Genomic DNA, 18934 nt, shown 5'->3' with positions numbered 1-18934 from the left:
CTATATTTATTCTATAATAATAATAATAATAATAATAATTATTATTATTATTATTATTATTATTATTATTATTAGCTTCATCATCATCATCATTCATTAAACATGAAACACAATCAACTGAACATTGTACAATACATCACAAATACCATTGACTGGTGCTAACGGTTGATAAGGGTTACTGTCAGCATCGTAGGTATCAATCAAGTACCTTCTTAAGATGTACAATGTAGAAAAATTATTATTGTTGTTGTTGTTGTTGTTATTTTGGCTTACAGGTACAAAAGGACTGGAGAGTAGGTTAAAAAATCCAGTTTTGTTCCAGAAAATACGATTCCTTCTTTTGAAACATTTGAAAGATCAAACTCATCCAGATTAAATAAGCGAAATCTTCTTTTGGTCCTTTCCCTAACAGATTAAAATATCAGGGATTTTTTTAAAAAACTCATCTAAGGGCCTGATCACAGCATGAATCCTGATTAATCTTATAATTGCAGGGTTATTTCGACAAAAGAATAGCCCAAAGGTAACAAATCTGCAAGAATTGACCTTGTAAACGCCCCCTTTGAGATCGCCTGCATGGGCTACGTCCATCCAACCTTACGGTTAAAAAAAAACCCTAAAAAAATAAATACAGTACAGCATCTCATAAATATTTTGTATTATAAAGGAGTAGTACAGTTTTGAGAATAGGGGCAATATGAATAGGAAAGTGTTATCATAAAGAAACCTGTTTCCATATTTAAAATTCATGAGGTGAGGTTGTTCTCACCAATTTGTAAGAATTCTATATTTTTTTAGAAGCTGGTTTTTGGTATGTTTTTTGTTTTCCTTTAGCAGGTGGTTCTTATTGGAAATCTTTTTTTTTTTTTGGTTAAATTCTCTAGCACTTGTTCAGTTTTCACTTTGTGATGTGTCAGATTGTAACCATAGTGAAAACCTATACATGTCTACTTAATAGTCCCACTGAATAAAATGAATTTATTTCCAGGTAATTAATTATAGGGTAGCGGCTTTCAGTACTGAGAAAAGATAATTTCAGAAAGCTGATGAATAATTGCAAGTCTCAATAGTTGCGCTTTATGCTTTTGAAAAACAAAGCCAATATTAAAGATTTTTCTGTGTATTTCCTGCAGCTAAGGTCAATATTCTTCTTTCTGGATATTTTTCTTATTGTGTCGCCAGCTCCTTTAATTTGGGACAATGCAGGGAGATAACTCAATCTGATGCTGGGTGCTATCTGCTGCCAAGACGTTTGATTTAATTCGGTGCTAACCTTGCAAACCAAATTTCACACCAAGATGTGAAAAGTGATTTAAAAGGCGACACCCGACTAAATTTAGTCCTTTGCAAACTGTATAAAAAGAACATGTTTGTGCACCGTGATTGTCTTTTTTCCTTTGCTGCCGAATAACTATATATCTAGATTTAGCTTGCTCTTATTTCCATCTATGCTTTGCAGACTGATATAAATGCAAAAAGGTTTCTACAAATATATATATAATGATGGGAGTAAAGGGAATAAAGCATGAAATAATGAAGGACTGAAGGACAAAACAAAGCCAATGGAAATACGTACAAAATGGCCCAGGTTTCCAGAATACGACATTTTTCTAAGATAATCAGGCAGATCAGGATTCAGAATGTGCTGGTTTGAGGAAATACCGTACTTGACTAGGTCTCTTTCCATAGCATTGTCAAAGAGAAGTAAGTCTATATTTCCCTTTTGGGTGGATTGAAAATATGTTTCTCTTATAATTCCAGAATATGTATCCCCATTGTGTGTTTTGTTCTCTGCTCCCTTCTTACAACTGTTTGCCAATTTATCTATCTATCTATCTATCTATCTATCTATCTATCTATCTATCTATCTATCTATTTATTAGATTTGTATGCTGCCCCTCTCCAATATTATAATAATAATAATTATAATTATAATAATTATTATAATAACAACAACAACGAGTTGGAAGGGACCTTGGAGGTCTTCTAGTCCAACCCCCTGCTTAGGCAGGAAACCCTACACTGCTTCAGACAGACAGTTATCTAACATCTGCTTTAAAACTTCCAGTGTTGGAGCATTCACAACTTCTGGAGTCAAGCTGTTCCACTGATCAGCCGTTCTGACTATCAGGAAATTTCTCCTTAGTTCTAAGTTACTTCTCTCCTTGTTTAATTTCCACCCATTGCTTCTTGTTCTGCCTTCAGGTGTTTTGGAGAATAGGTTGACTCCTTTGTGGCAGCCCCTGAGATACTGGAAGACTGCTATAATCTCTCCTCTGGTCCTTCTTTTCATTAAACCAGCTTTGCCCAGGTCCTGCAACCCTTCTTCATATGTTTTAGCCCCCAGTCTCCTAATCATCTTTGTTGTTCTTCTCTGCACTTTTTCTAGACTCTCAATATCCTTTTTGCATCGTGGCGACCAAAACTGAATGCAGCATTCCAAGGGCGGCCTTACCAAGGCCTTATAAAGTGGCATTAACACTTCATGTGATCTTGATTCTCTCCCTCTGTTAATGCAGCCTAGAACTGTGTTGGCTTTTTGGACAGCTGCTGCACACGGCTAGCTCATATTTAAATGGTTGTCCACTAGGACTCCAGGATCCCTCTCACAGTTACTACTGTTGAGCAATGTACCACATAGAATGTACCTGTGCATTTTGTTTTTCTTGCCTAAATGTAGAACTTTACTTTTTTCACCATGTAATTTCATTTTGTTAGATAGCGCCCATTGTTCAGGTTTGTCAAGATCCTTCTGTATTTTGCACCTATCTTCTGGAGTGTTGGCTATTTATTGCTGCCAGTTTGGTGTCATCTGCAAATTTGATAAGTTCCCCATCTACACCCTTATCCAAGTCATTGATGAAGATGTTGAAGAGTACTGGGCCTAAAACAGAGCCTTGGGGTACTCCACTGCATACATCCCTCCATGTAGATATAGTTCCATTGGGCACTACACGTTGAGTGCGGTTAGTTAGCCAAATTATGAATCCATCTGGAGGTGTTGCTGTCCATCCCATATTTTTCTAGTTTATTTAGTAGTAGGTTATGGTCTACTTTGTCAAAAATCTTACTGTGCCGATCAGTTTCCGGTCACAATTCAAAGTGTTGGTAATGATCTTTAAAGCCCTACATGGCATTGGACCAGAATACCTCCGGAACCGCCTTCTACCGCACAAATCCCAGCAGCCGATAAGGTCCCACAGAGTGGGCCTTCTCCAGTTCCGTCAACCAAACAATATCATTTGGTGGGCCCCAGGGGAAGAGCCTTCTCTGTGGCGGCCCCGGCCCTCTGGAACCAACTCCCCCCGGAGATTAGAACGGGATGTCAAACTTAAGACCCGGGGGCCAGATCCAGCCCACTGGGTGCTTTGTTTGTTTGTTTGTTTTGTTTATTTTATTCATTCATTCATTCATTCATTCATTCATTCATTCATTCATTTATTGGATTTGTATGCTGCCCCTCTCCGTAGACTCGGGGCAGCTAACAACAGTAATAAAAAACAGTATATAACAATCCAATACTAAAACAACTAAAAAACCCTTATTATAAAACCAAACATACATACAAACATACCATGCATAAATTGTAAAGGCCTAGGGGGAAAGAATATCTCAATTCCCCCATGCCTGATGGCAAAGGTGGGTTTTAAGAAGCTTACGAAAGGCGAGGAGGGTGGGGGTAATTCTAATCTCTGGGGGGAGTTGGTTCCAGAGGGTCGGGGCCGCCACAGAGAAGGCTCTTCCTCTGGGTCCCGCCAAACGACATTGTTTAATTTAATTTCTTTTGTTTTATCCTTTCTTTCTTTCTTTCTTTTAGCCAATTATAAAAGTTTTCCCATATTTTATAATAACCCGAATCCTCCTTCCCTTTTGGTTTTCTTGATAGCATATCCAGCTCTGCACAATCCATCACCTTTTTAATTACCATCCCTTCTTCCGGGATTTTTTTCACTTGTCCAATGTTGAGCATATGTCAAATTATGAATGTGGCCTTCAATGAAATTGAGTTTGACACCCCTGGCCTAAACCATCAGAGGGCAATCATATGTGATGGACCCAGTAACAAAACCAGGTTAAGTATTTTCCCTTCTACCATCATGGTGGTAGTGGGATTTCTTTCCTTCTATTATTAAAACAATTTATAACGAGCTTTTTATCGGTTGAAGAGGAGGAGGTGTTACGAGATGCCAGGTTTAGCATATGGGAATGTTCTGTAATATACATTTTTGTTGTTTATAGTTTTGTAAGCTGCCAGAAGGTATAAGATGGACAAACTGTTTTATAAAGACCCAAAGAAATAATGAACTGGTCCGTTGGGCCTATATTTTCCAAAAAGATTTGTTGGGCTTTTCTTTTAAAAAAGTTTTTTTTTATAGCAAGGATCATGCTTTTTCCAGAAACTATCATCCTTTTTCCAAAAACTAAATGAATAATTTTTGGAAAACTTAGCGAAGGAATCTTGGTTACGAATGAATGTTGCAAATGAATTTTGGCTCCTCCAAAGTACAAGTCTTAATTTTGTTAATTTTATTGAATGAACCGTCTTTTCTCCCCCCTTGCAATAATAACATTTTTTCTCTTGGGGAAACAACACATTTCTAATCTCCCATCTCATTCTCATAACCCCACTCGGTTAAAGACCTCGGTATACTAATAACAAAAGGAAAAAAAAAAAAGCCCACTGCAACAATATAGCCAAGAAGGCTTCAAGAGTTGTAAACCTAATCCTACGTAGCTTCTGCTCTGGCAATCTCACACTACTTACCAGAGCTTACAAAACTTTTGCCAGACCCATCCTCAAATACAGCTCATCTGTTTGGAACCCATATCGCATCTCAGACATTAAGACCCTTGAAAATGTCCAAAGATACTTCACCAGAAGAGCCCTTCACTCCTCCACTCGAAATAGAAGACCCTACGAGACTAGACTTTCAATCCTGGGCCTTGAAAGTTTAGAACTAAGACTCCTTAAACAAGATCTAAGTATTGCCCACAAGATCATATGCTGCAACGTCCTGCCTGTCGGCGACTACTTCAGCTTCAACCACAACAACACAAGAGCACACAACAGATTTAAACTTAATATTAACCGCTCCAAACTTGACTGTAAAAAATATGACTTCAGTAACCGAGTTGTCGAAGCGTGGAACTCATTACCGGACTCCATAGTGTCATCCCCAAACCCCCAACACTTTACCCTTAGATTATCTATGGTTGACCTATCCAGATTCCTAAGAGGTCAGTAAGGGGCGAGTACAAGTGCACTAGAGTGCCTTCCGTCCCTTGTCCTATTGCTCTCCTATATCTCCTATACCTTTCTTCCATTCCTATATCTCTTCTTCTATTCTTTCATTGATATGTTCTATTATTATACCTTCTTTTCTATTATTTCTTAGATATATTTTACTATGAGTATCTCCTCTATAACCTTCATCATGTATTTTACTATGTGTACAGTGATCCCTCGATTTGCGCGTTCTCGATTAGCGCGAAACGCTGCAACGCGGTTTTTCAAAAAATATTAATTAAAAAATAAGTCCGCGTTTTTTTTTCCTACACCACGGTTTTTCCCGCCCGATGACGTCATACTGATTGCTGATTGGCCAAAATCAGCAAAAGGAGGGAGGGTTGCCATTGCCATTGCCGCCAGCGCTGCCCCAAGAAAGCCGGTGAGAGGAAGGAAGGAGGGAAGGAGGGAGGGAGAGAAGGGAAGGAGGGAGGGTTGCCATTGCCGCCAGCGCTGCCCTGTGGGTAGCGGCGAGGAGCCCGGAAAAATCACCATTGCATTGCCAGCCTCCGAACTTGCGTCGCTCCACCTTCTGCGCATGTGCGGCCATGGAACAAAGGGCGCGCATGCGCAGATGGTGTTTTTACTTCCGCATCCAGTATAACGCGGAAATCGGTTAGCGCGGGAGGTCTTGGAACGTAACCCCCGCGCTAACCGAGGGATCACTGTATATAGATATATACCCACTAAAGCCCTCATTGTGTATTGGACAAAATAAATAAATAAATAAAATAAAATAAGTAACTACATCCCTACACTCTTCATTTGTGAGAAGTCATTTTTTTCCCTGGGAGATTAACACATTTGTCTTTGGAAATAATGATTAGCTAAAAAAAAAAAAATCCAGAATTTGCTGGTGTAGAGATGGAATAAAAGAAGTAAATCATTTATTAATGAGGGATCAGTGCTATTTGGAAGCTGTATACAATATTCCCTCAATTTTCGCGGGTTCAAACTTCACGAATAGCCTGTACCACGGTTTTTCAAAAAATATTAATTAAAAAATCCCTTTTTTTTCTATACCACGGTTTTTCCCATCCGATGACGTCATACATCATCGCCAAACTAATAATTTTTGCAAATAAATAACAAAAAAAATTATTGTTAATAAATAATTATGTTTATAAATATCAGGATCACTAAGTGTCTTATTCAATGGTGAGTACCAGTAATAATGGTGAGTAAATGATTGTTAAGGGAATGGGAAATGGTAATTTAGGGGTTTAAAGTGCTAAGAGAAGGCTTGTGATGCTGTCCATAGCCAATTCGACTTTCGCGGGCGGTCTCGGAATGCATCCCCCGCGAAAATCAAGGGAACACTGTATCTCTTCCTTTCCCACCTTGGATAAAGAACTTGTTCTGATATCAGCTGAGAGAGAGTTATAATTTGTAAGCCATGTGGAATGTTTATAGAGACTAAAAGGTGAACCACTTTGTTATTCTGCTTGTTTAAATCTTGGCACAAGATCCCTCACTCTTGAATACAGATGCCTTCTTGGAAAAGTTCCCCAGACATTAAAAAAAAAAAAGGCAGTTTCAGAAAGCTGGCTTTGTCAGTGAGATTTGATGACTGAAAGATGAGCACTTTGGAGGATATAGCCATAGCCCTTAGACTTATGTTCCAGCCCCATAGTGCTTTATACCGCTTTCTGGGTGGTTTTATAATGTCAATATAATGCTTGACTGCATAGCTAGAGGTATTACAAGCAGGAAGAGGGAGATTGTGATCCTGCTGTATAGAGCGCTGGTGAGACCACATCTGGAATACTGTGTTCAGTTCTGGAGACCTCACCTACAAAAAGATATTGATAAAATTGAACGGGCTCCAAAGACGGGCTACAAAATTGGTGGAAGGTCTTAAGCATAAAACTTATCAGGAAAGACTTAATGAACTCAATTTGTATAGTCTGGAGGACAGAAGGGAAAGGCGGGACATGATCGAAACATTTAAATACAGTATATTAAATGTTGTGGTTAGCTCTGGCCCAGCTCCTGCCCCAAGGACTGTGGATGTGGGAGAGACATCCACATGCTGCAGGCCTGTTTTGCTCCCGGTGGAATCTGATGATGAAGGCTCCTCTGACCAAGAAGACATGAGTGACAGGGAGGACGAGAGTGTGGCAGACAGCTCAGAAGGAGATCAATTATCTAGCTCCTCCTTGGATTCAGAACAAGAGTTAATGATACAGCCATGCATGCGGAGAGCGATGTATAGGCAGCAACAACTGAGAGATTATTATCAAAGAAAATGAGGCCACCTGTGGTTGGTGGGGCTGTGGTAATTAATGAGGCTCCTATAAATAGCAGCCTGTAGGTTTGGCCATTGTGGAGGATTATCTGATCCTTGTGTTTCGTGACTGCTTTACTGACTTTGACTTTTTCTGTGCTGATTTTTCCCCGCTTTGAAACTAAACCAGAGCAAACTGTGTTTCACTTTGTGAAAGAAGAAGGACTGTGAATTGCCTCACAGCTGCAAGCTAAGTATCACAGAACTGATAAGGGACTTGTACAAATTACCAGTTTGTTTGGAGACAGTGCTCTTTGCTATACCAAAAGAGGGCTTAGTTTAAGTGAATTTTCATTATAAAGAACATTGTTTTGTATTTTCAAACGTGTGTGTGTCTGAAATTTGTACCTGTGAATTTTTAGGAGGAGTCTACCAGAGAGCCCAACAGAACATTAAAGGGTTGAAAAAGGTTCAGGAGGGAAATTTTTTTAATAGGAAAGTGAACACAAGAACATGGGGACACAATCTGAGGTTAGTTGGGGGAAAGATCCAAAGCAACGTGAGAAAATATTATTTTACTGAAAGAGTAGTAGATGCTTGGAACAAACTTCAAGCAGACGTGGTTGGTAAATCCACAGAAAATGAATTTAAACATGCCTGGGATAAGCATATAGCCATCCTAAGATAAAATACAGAAAATAGTATAAGGGCAGACTAGATGGACCATGTGGTCTTTTTCTGCCGCCAATCTTCTATGTTTCTAACTATATAACCTAGTTCCAGGAAACAAGAAACTCTACCTAAAACAAAAGAGTATAGAGTATATACCAGTGATGAAGAACTTATGACATGGGCACCACAGGTGGCACACGGAGTAATATCTGCTATCACGCAAGCCATTGCCCTACCTCAACTCCAACGTGCATGTGTGTGCTGGCCAGCTGATTTTTGGCTCACACAGAGGGGCTGGGAGGGCGTTTTTGGTTTCCAGAGAGCCTCCAGAGGGATGGGGGATGGCGTTTTTACCCTCCCCTGGCTCCAGGGAAGCCTTTGGAACCTGGAGAGGGATAAACACGAGCCTCCTGGGCCCAACAGAAGTTGGGAAACAGGCTGTTTCTGGCCACCAGAGGGCTTTTGGGGGAGCAGGGCAAGCTGTTTTCGTCTCCCCAGACCTTATGGGTGTGGTCACTCATGATAGCGTGCGCGCATGCTCTTTCGGCACCCAAGAAAAAAAAAGTTCGCCATTACTGGTATATACATAGATCCAGACTTGTAAATACTGATGGGCGAACCGAACCCGCACAATTCAGGTCCGTACCGAATTTTGCGGTGTTCGGTATGCCGAACATGAACCTGAATTTTTTTCAAACTTCGGGCAAAGTTCGGGGTCGTGTTCAGCGTTCGGAGCTTTGACGTCACCGGCAGGTTGCTAAGGACGACAAGGTGATCACTTCCTGGATTCCATGGAATCAAGGAAGTGATCACCTTGGCGTTCTTAGCAACGTGCCGGTGACGTCAAAGCTCTGCCCCCAAAACCCTTCATGGGAGGGATTCCCCAGCTCCTTCAAAGGGAGGTCTTCACATAAAAATAAACATTGTTATTTTTACGAAAAAGGATGCCACATTGGCACTGCAAGCAAAGGGCGGTCCTTTCACGTAAAAATAAACAGGAAGAGAACACCTTGGCGTCCTTAGCAACTTGCCGGTGATGTCAAAGCTCCGGCCCTGGAATCTCTTCGTGGGAGGGATTCCCCGTTCGGATTCAAGTTCGGGTTCGGCAGAATTTTGCGTAAAGTTCGGCCCAACTTGCCAAATCCGAACACCGTTGGGTTCGCCCATCACTACTTGTAAACACTGCTATCTACTAGCTAAATACTACCGCAGTCATTGCATAAAAATGCATTCCAACAATGGATTCCAACACTTGCCCTTTGGCTCCATTAGTGGAATGGAAGTGAGAAGCATTGATCATGGCTGTCTGTGACTTTGGTCTAGTGGCTAAGGCACCAGTCTGTAAATCAGGAGACCAAAAGATCTAGTCTCTCTTTAGGCCTGAAGCCAGCTGGACGCCTCTGGGTCCAGTCCACCTCTCTTTCTCTGTGTCCTACAAGAGACAAGGGCAAATAAATCACTTTTTAAAGAAACTGTTGCCAAGAAAACATCAGGGAATTGTTTCTTTCAAGTTCTCAGGAATTGAGATGGGTATTTATATATATACAGTTCCAAAAGTTGAAATATGTTCATTCTGTCTTCTATGAGGAAGTTTACCTGACCTATATTAATTTTAAGTAAAGGTTGGGGCAGCTACGTTGGGAAAAAGAATCTGAACTCCAAATACGAACTGAATAATCAAATTATCACAGATAACCCCCACTCGGTTAAAAACCTCGGTGTAATAATAACCAAAGATTTAAGTGCCAAAGCCCACTGCAACAACATCGCCAAGAAGGCTTCAAGAGTTGTAAAACTAATCCTACGTAGCTTCTGCTCTGGCAATCTCACACTACTTACCAGAGCTGACAAAACATTCGCCAGACCCATCCTCGAATACAGCTCATCCGTTTGGAACCCATATCGCATCTCAGACATTAACACCCTTGAAAATGTCCAAAGATACTTCACCCTTCACTCCTCCACTTGAAACAGAATACCCTGCGAGACCAGACTTTCAATCCTGCGCCTAGAAAGCTTAGAACTAAGCCGCCTTAAACAAGATCTAAGTATTGCTCACAAGATCGTATGCAGCAACGTCCTGCCTGTCGGCGACTACTTCAGCTTGAACCTCAACAACAAAAACGAACAAGACTGAGGGGAAAAAAACCCCAGACATAAATAAAACATACATTTGGGATATTTACATCCCCTTCTCATTCAGAATTTCAGTCAGAGATATATACATTTTTAGCCTATTTTAGTTAACGAATTGCTTTGCATATTTGCTTACTTTTCTACAAATTTAAATTTTAATCTTTTAAACTGTCTTTCTGTATAATTTCTTTTCTTTTATCCTTTCTTTCTTTTAGCCAATTATAAAAGTTTTCCCATATTTTATAATAACCCGAATCCTCCTTCCCTTTTGGTTTTCTTGAGAGCAAATCCATCTCTGCACAATCCATCAACTTTTTAATTACCATCCCTTCTTCCGGGATTTTTTCACTTTTCCAATGTTGAGCATATGTCAAATTATGAATGTGGCCTTCAATGAAATTGAGTTTGACACCCCTGGCCTAAACCATCAGAGGGCAATCATATGTGATGGACCCAGTAACAAAACCAGGTTAAGTATTTTCCCTTCTACCATCATGGTGGGATTTCTTTCCTTCTATTATTAAAACAATTTATAATGAGCTTTTTATCGGTTGAAGAGGAGGAGGTGTTACGAGATGCCAGGTTTAGCATATGGGAATGTTCTATAATATACATTTTTGTTGTTTATAGTTTTGTAAGCTGCCAGAAGGTATAAGATTAATAAAGACCCAAAGAAATAATGAACTGGTCTGTTGGGCCTATATTTTCCAAAAAGATTTGTTGGGCTTTTCTTTTTAAAAAAGGTTTTTTTTATAGCAAGGATCATGCTTTTTCCAGAAACTATCATCCTTTTTCCAAAAACTAAATGAATAATTTTTGGAAAACTTTGCGAAGGAATCTTGGTCACGAATGAATGTTGCAAATGAATTTTGGCTCCTCAAAAGTACAAGTCTTAATTTTGTTAATTTTATTGAATGAACCGTCTTTTCTCCCCCCTTGCAATAATAACGTTTTTTCTCTTGGGGAAACAACACATTTCCAATCTCCCATCTCATTCTCATAACCCCACTCGGTTAAAGACCTCAGTATACTAATAACAAAAGATTTAAGTGCCAAAGCCCGCTGCAACAATATAGCCAAGAAGGCCACAAGAGTTGTAAACCTAATCCTACGTAGCTTGTGCTCTGGCAATCTCACACTACTTACCAGAGCTTACAAAACTTTTGCCAGACCCATCCTCGAATACAGCTCATCTGTTTGGAACCCATATGCATCTCAGACATTAACACCCTTGAAAATGTCCAAAGATACTTCACCAGAAGAGCCCTTCACTCCTCCACTCGAAATAGAATACCCTACGAGACTAGACTTTCAATCCTGGGCCTAAAAAGTTTAGAACTAAGATGCCTTAAACAAGATCTAAGTATTGCCCACAAGATCATATGCTGCAACGTCCTGCCTGTCGGCGACTACTTCAGCTTCAACCACAACAACACAAGAGCACACAACAGATTTAAACTTAATATTAACCACTTGAAACTTGACTGTAAAAAATATGACTTCAGTAACCGAGTTGTCGAAGCGTGGAAATCATTACCGGACTCCATAGTGTCGTCCCCAAACCCCCAACACTTTACCCTTGCATTATGCACGGTTGACCTATCCAGATTCCTAAGCGGTCAGTAAGGGGCGAGTACAAGTGCACTAGAGTGCCTTCTGTCCCCTGTCCTATTGCTCTCCTATATCTCCTATACCTTTCTTCTATTCCTATATCTCTTCTTCTATTCTTTCATTGATATGTTCTATTACTATACCTTCTTTTCTATTATTTCTTAGATATATTTTACTACGAGTATATCCTCTATAACCTTCATCATGTATTTTACAATGTGTATACCCACTAAAACCCTCATTGTGTATTGGACAAAATCAATCAGTAAATAAATAAAAATTAGACCAATCAGAAAACGTATTTTCCCCCAAGGCTAGAAATATTCTCATTCATTGCTTCTTGGCCTAGTTCAGGCAATATATCTTTTTTGGAATTGCTTTAATTTGGGCTGCTTTCCAAGATGCTGAAGGAGAAGGATGGAGAGGAAGGACGAGAGAAGGTCATTATAGAAAAGCAGGTAATAAAACATTGAGAGTTTGTGCATGAAAACACTAACACATAAAACTTGCAGGGTTTTTCCATTCTTTTGGAATTTGCTTCACTGAAGTGCAGAGCAATGGGTTAATTTACGGTAGCCAAATATCAGACAAAATCCATGTGGGCAGCCTTTGAAATTTTAGTCAAAGGCTTTTTGGAGCTCCAGGTGTCCACGGGTGTCGTGTTGTGAAACCATTCTCAACGTTGAATGAGAAGTCGAAACAAGGAATTTGAGACACTTCAAACTCTTGCGGAAAGACTTCGCTTATATCTGCACAGAAAGGTAGAATATCAAATGTCAGTGTGCAACGATTAAAAGCACCATGGATAAATCTGAGGAAACCATAGATATTTGTGCAGTGGTACCTCTACTTAAGAACTTAATTCGTTCCGTGACCAGGTTCTTAAGTAGAAAAGTTTGTAAGAAGAAGCCATTTTCCCCATAGGAATCAAATAATGTGTGCAATAGGGGAAACCACAGGGAGGGTGGAGGCCCTATTTCCTCCCAGGAGATTCCTAGAGAGGCCCACAAAGGCTTCTCCCTGCCTTTTCCGGCCCTGTTTCCTCCCAGGAGATTCTTAGAGAGGCCCCACGGAGGCTTCTCCCTGCCTTTTCCAGCCCTGTTTCCTCCCAGGAGATTCCTGGAGAGGTCCCACAGAGGCTTCTCCCTGCCTTTTGTAGTTACAGTTTTGGAGGCCCGTGTTTGTAAGTGGAAAATGGTTCTTGAGAAGAGGCAAAAAAATCTTGAAGACCCGGTTCTTAAGTAGAGGCATTCTTAGGTAGAGGTTCCACTGTAATTTGACTCTTAACTATTGTTTTGTTAGGTATCAAGGCACAAAAACCTGTTGTGGACCGTCCAACTCCCGCGCAGCTGGTCACGGATACTGAGGATAAAGAGACGGTTGTGGCCTGGTACCCTAGTCTGATAGTGAGAAAATTGGGGAGGATGTGGTGTCAGAGCCTAAAATCAACCACAGCCTTCTGCACCTACTAAGGTGCACATGAGTGATTCAGGAGAAGAGAAGGAACCTCTTCTTGATGCTAGGGTACACAGAGTTGCCAGAAGGCACGAGTGGCTAAGCAAGAGGAGGTCTCTGCGTGAATAGATATCTAGAACAATTGGCTATGCTCTTAGGCTATTTGAGGTTGGTCCATGTGACGCTTGAGTGCAGAAGTCAACTTTCATTATGTTCCAGATGTCCACTCGGATTTCTCTCTTGGCATATTATCATTTCAATGATGAATTACAAACTGGGGAGTTGGGTTCATTATCTCCGGGCTTCCTGCCAACTTAGAGTGAGTCAGTTAATGAGAGCGGGTGTGATCAAAGAAAACTTCTGTGAGTTTTGGTTTCTGCTTTGGACTCTGTTTAACAGCTGGCACCAAACAGACTTATTTCTTGCTTTGTTGCTTGATTTCTAAATCCAAACCTCCCTGCTCCTAAAATATTAGAATTATATGCTTAAAACATGTAAAATCAGTGTCTGGGGGACTATTTCTCGGGGGCCTCATTGCTGAGACAGAATGGAACCGTTTGTTTGTTTGTTTGTTTGTTTGTTTGTTTGTTTGTCTGTCTGTCTGTCTGTCTGTCTGTTCCTTCCTTCCTTCCTTCCTTCCTTCCATCCTTCCTTCCTTCCATCCTTCCTCCTTTCATCTTTCCTTCCTTCCTTCCTTCCATCCTTCCTTCCATCCTTCCTTCCTTCCATCCTTCCTCCTTCCATCCTTCCTCCTTCCATCTTTCCTTCCTTCCTTCCTTCCTTCCATCCTTCCTTCCTTCCTCCTTCCATCCTTCCTCCTTCCATCTTTCCTTCCTTCCTTCCTTCCTTCCATCCTTCCTTCCTTCCTTCCTTCCATCCTTCCTCCTTCCATACTTCCTTCCTTCCTTCCATCCTTCCTTCCATCCTTCCTCCTTCCATCTTTCCTTCCTTCCTTCCTCCCTCCCTCCCTCCTTCCTTCCCTCCTTCCTTCCTTCCTTCCTTCTGGTCTGTTGCAGCTAAATGTTTATGCTGGATTTTGCAATTTTGTCCATCTACCAAGTCCTTCCCAGGCAGACCTGGCATAGGCAGAGATGGATGCTTGAAGGTGTTAGAGGTATCTAACATAAGCCGTTCTGAGTAAAGTTTGCCTTTTGCAATTGACTGGTGGTGATCTTATCAATTCCGATGGTGTTAAAATGGGGCTTCAGTTGTTTTGGGATTGCACCCATTGTTTTGGTAGTACCGTTGTCTTCTTTTGCCACAGTCATTCTATTTCTATTTACAAGGTTGTTGGGTTGTTTTGCTATCTTCTCCAGTTCTGTTCTGTTCTGTTCTGTTCTCTTCTCTTCTATTATGTCTAGGTACTGCCAACTCCATTGTCTAGATTTTTTGGTCTTTCTTATTGATAATTGTTGAGTCTAGGATATTATGGCACAGGTGCCTGTCTTTTTGAAGTCTAAAATCCCAGAGCACTTTTGTTTCTACGTTTTCTATGACTTCCTCTATTTTATTCTATACTGCTCACCTCCCCAAAAAGGTGACTCTGAGCCTAATTGATAATAAGACAAGATAATTTTCTCTTTCCGCTTATGAAAAAACTTGTTTCCTTGAGATTTGTATTAATATTGATTGTTTCCTGATTGCTTATTTGACCCCTATGACAATCATGATTCTTTTATGTACACTGAGAACATATGCACCAAAGACAAATTCCTTGTGTGTCCAATCACACTTGGCCAATAAAGAATTCTATTCTATTCTAATTTTCTATTCTATTTTCTATTCTCTTCTACCCTCTATCTTTTCACTTCACTTCTACTTTTCTATCTTCATGATTTTTGACAAATGTATATTTTCTTTATGTACACTGAGAGCATATGCACCAAAGACAAATTCCTTCTGTGTCCAATCATACTGGGCCAATAAATAGTTCTATTCTATTCCATTCCATTCCATTCCATTCCAATCCATTCCTTTCCATTCTATTCTAATGATATACTAATGCTGTACTCTTTTAGAGTCTCATATGTGTGGATGAGTGATGTTTAAGTCCTGGTTTACTGAATAAATCACAGCTAGGAATCATACACAAAGCCATGAACTATGATTTGCAAACCAGAATGCTTGGACTTATTGAACATATTAAACCTCAAAGGAACAAGCCTCATTTTGACTTAGCACAGTAGTAGCCTTTCCCAGTTATGTCTTCCAAACATATTGACCTTAATTCTCAATATTTTCAACAGATGTATCCAGAGGAGTTAACATCTGGATAACAGATGTATCCTAGGAGTTAACATCTGAAGGATACTAGGTTAAGGAAAGCTGGCTTATCAAACTATGTCTCACATAACCACATTGTTTGTGTACATACTCTGCTGTGTAGGGTCCCTGGTGCTTTGTGAACTTGGTTGTTTGCTTGCAGACATCTAATTACCCTACTAGGTAACAGCTTCAGTGCTTCAGTGCTTACCACTGAATGTGTTTCACAATTGGATAATGAAACATCTACAGGAAAACCCTCAAGGGTAATGGGCCATTGCCCTCACGGGGGGGGGATGCAGTGGGGGTAGTAAGTTTATGCATTATTTATTGAATACTTAATTGTTTTTTTATTGTCCTTCCTTCTCTAGTACATTAGTATGTGTTCTGTCTGGGTTCCCCCACACGTCAACACCAACTAAAAAGAGTAGGCAGACACGCTGGTAAAAAGCAAAGTCATTTTATATCTTTGAAAACAAACACAGATAACAAAAACTGTTCTTACAAACTGGAATGCTATGAAGCTTCACAGAAGAGTCAGGACGGCCAGACAATACAACAAGCTTCTTGCTGGCACACACACCACTGTAGATAATAAAACCCACGCCTCCCCCAAGTTTTCAGCCTTCGAGGCCACAAGCCAGAATCAGAGACGCCAAGGATCGAAGCAAGGTCACAGGACTCCCAAAAGATAACTCTCCACAATACAGGAAGGGCGGGCCTGCCTTTTCAACCTTTCTGAGGAGAACCATACCCAAACCCAGCTGTTGCCTATTAGGGATGGAAATACCTGGTTAATTGTCCCCTTCTTTGTGCTGCCCTTCTCTGCCTCATATCTATGATGGCTTGTGAGTTCTCATCTAATGACTCCAGGCTACTCGCTGGGGAGAGCTCCCCCCCCCCGGGGGTCTCAGGCTGTTCTCCCTCCTCCTCGTCCTGACATTCCTCTTCCCCGTCTGCCTGGTCCTCCTCCTCCTCCTGTTCCTCGTCCTCCCCCTCTGAGCATGGAGCCGGCAGAGTGCCAGCCATTCCCTGAGGAGCCTCAGACTGAATCACAACAAGTATGATCCTTAATTACTTTTTAAAATAGGAAATAAATAGTATGTTTTAAGCCATAAATGCTTTAATCATTTTAATCATGATTAACTGAACTTTTATAGCAATTCAAGAAAATTGAGCTACTTGCCTAATCTGTTATCATACTGAACCTTGTGGGTTTAGTACAAAACCTGAAAATGTTACTGTGCTCCTCAACAAATAATGCTGTCTATCATTTGTCCTTTTTGTGGCTATTCAAATAATGTGACTCTAATCAACTGAAAAAGAGTCCAAGCACCTATTTGAAAACTTATCTTGGTCGGTAAGCCACTCCCACCCAGTCACATGACCTTTAAGCCACCCCCAGTCACATGATTGTCAAGCCACTCCCACCTGGTCACATGCCCATCAAGCCACTCCTAACCGGTCATATGCCCATCAAGCCACACTCACGAAATAAGCCACGCCCACAGCATGGCAGTAAAAATTTTCGCAGCCCATCACTGACTCAGAGAGCAACAAGTATCCCACAGTTTATCCTCGAGCTACAAATATTCTCTTCCATTGGTACCCTCTTATGTGCTAAACCATACTTTATTGTGTATAATTTTTGGAATAAGCCATGATCGGATCAGACTGTGCAACCAATTAAGCTTTAAACAAACTCCAGTCAGGTTCATTGCAAATGAATTAATCTTTTCTTTCTGTCTCCGGTGAGACCATGCAGGAATTGCAAAGCCATGCAAACTTGGATTGCCTTCCCAGCAGAGGTGGGTTACTACCAGTTCTAACCAGTTCTTTAGAACCGTTAGTAAAGCGGTAATGATGTCATGGATGTCAGTTTGGTTGGTTCATGGGTGCCGCCATCTTGGATTTTGCTTCTGAGCATGCGCAGAAGCTATTTTTTGATTGCTGCGGTGGCGCACACAAACACACACACACACCCAGTGCAACCGGCAACAAAATGATCCACAATCCACCCCTGCTGCACAGTTGCCGGGGATGATGGAGCTTGTAGTTTGATCACATTTGAAGGCGATAGGATGGGGAAGGCTGCTTTTTTAAATTGATTTAACACCTGATTCAGATGTTACCTGGGTAACAATTGCATCCCCTGTCTCTGCTCCTTCTTGTTAGCTGCTTCTGTTTTCATTTTCCTGCGGCTGGGTTTACGTGCAATTGGCACATCTTATTTCTCCGTTGTTTAAGTCCATAAATGCATAATTTAAAATAATTAAAACACGTTTGAAAAGGAGAAATCCCTAAATTGAAGCTGCAGTAAAAAGTAACGTTTTTAAGCCTTGGCTGTTGGTTGCAACTTCTTCTCATTTGTGGCTGGCTGTTATGAACAAAAATATATAATGGACCTTTTGTTCTCTGATCCCCTTGGAGACGCCGAGTTTGCTGCGCCATCTATGTACAATTGATTTTGGATCATAGCTCTCGGTGTAGGCTGCAACCCACCACAGCAAATAGCTCAGTTTTCACTTAATGAGATCGAAGTTCCTGCCTTTTTTCTTTCTTTCTTTCTTTCTTTCTTTCTTTCTTTCTTTCTTTCTTTCTTTTTTCTTTTTGCACTGCTTAGGAGAGAAAATATTCTGGAAATAAACACGGGCTCTGTTGTCTAAGAAATTAGTCTAAATGTTAAATCCAGTCGAGAACACTGAAAGCTATCTCGAAACGTTGCAAAAATCTATTATTCGAGTGAGTTCATAAAAGTTTGGTTATTTTCTGGAACAGTAGTGGGTTCTAAAACCCTTTGTTAGCGGTTTACGCAATCACACACAGTTTTTGTACGTGCACAGAAGGGTCTCGGGTGGGTGGGTGGAGCCTCCCGCCACTGGCGCTACCAATTCGCAGAATAATAATTAATAATAATGATAATAATAATTTATTAGATTTGAATAGAATAGAATAGACTAGAATGGAATGGAATGGAATAGAATAGAATAGAATAGAATGAATGGAATGGAATGGAATGGAATGGAATGGAATGGAATAGAATGAATGGAATGGAATGGAATAGAATAGAATTCTTTATTGGCCAAGTGTGATTGGACACACAAGGAATTTGTCTCAGTGCAGATGCTCTCAGTGTATATAAAAGAAAAAGATACATTTGTCAAGAATCATGTGGTACAACATTTAATTATGAACTGGGCGAAACCAGGAGCAAACCACTACTGAACTGGGGGTTTTGAAGCACTTTAAAATTTATTTTGATCTTTACTTTCTCATATGCTTAC

At 40.5% G+C, this 18934-nt stretch overlaps 1 protein-coding gene across 1 annotated transcript in view; it reads left to right on the top strand.

The window, feature by feature from the left end:
- The window catches only part of SCD5 (stearoyl-CoA desaturase 5), a 53959-nt gene that overhangs the window by 685 nt on the left and 34340 nt on the right, over positions 1 to 18934 (top strand). The window lies entirely within an intron of this gene.

This window comes from Erythrolamprus reginae, chromosome 7 (assembly GCF_031021105.1).
Source record: "Erythrolamprus reginae isolate rEryReg1 chromosome 7, rEryReg1.hap1, whole genome shotgun sequence".
In the NCBI taxonomy this organism is placed as follows: domain Eukaryota; kingdom Metazoa; phylum Chordata; class Lepidosauria; order Squamata; family Dipsadidae; genus Erythrolamprus; species Erythrolamprus reginae.
Note: the sequence above shows the minus strand (reverse complement) of the source record. Positions and strands in the feature narration are given on the sequence as shown.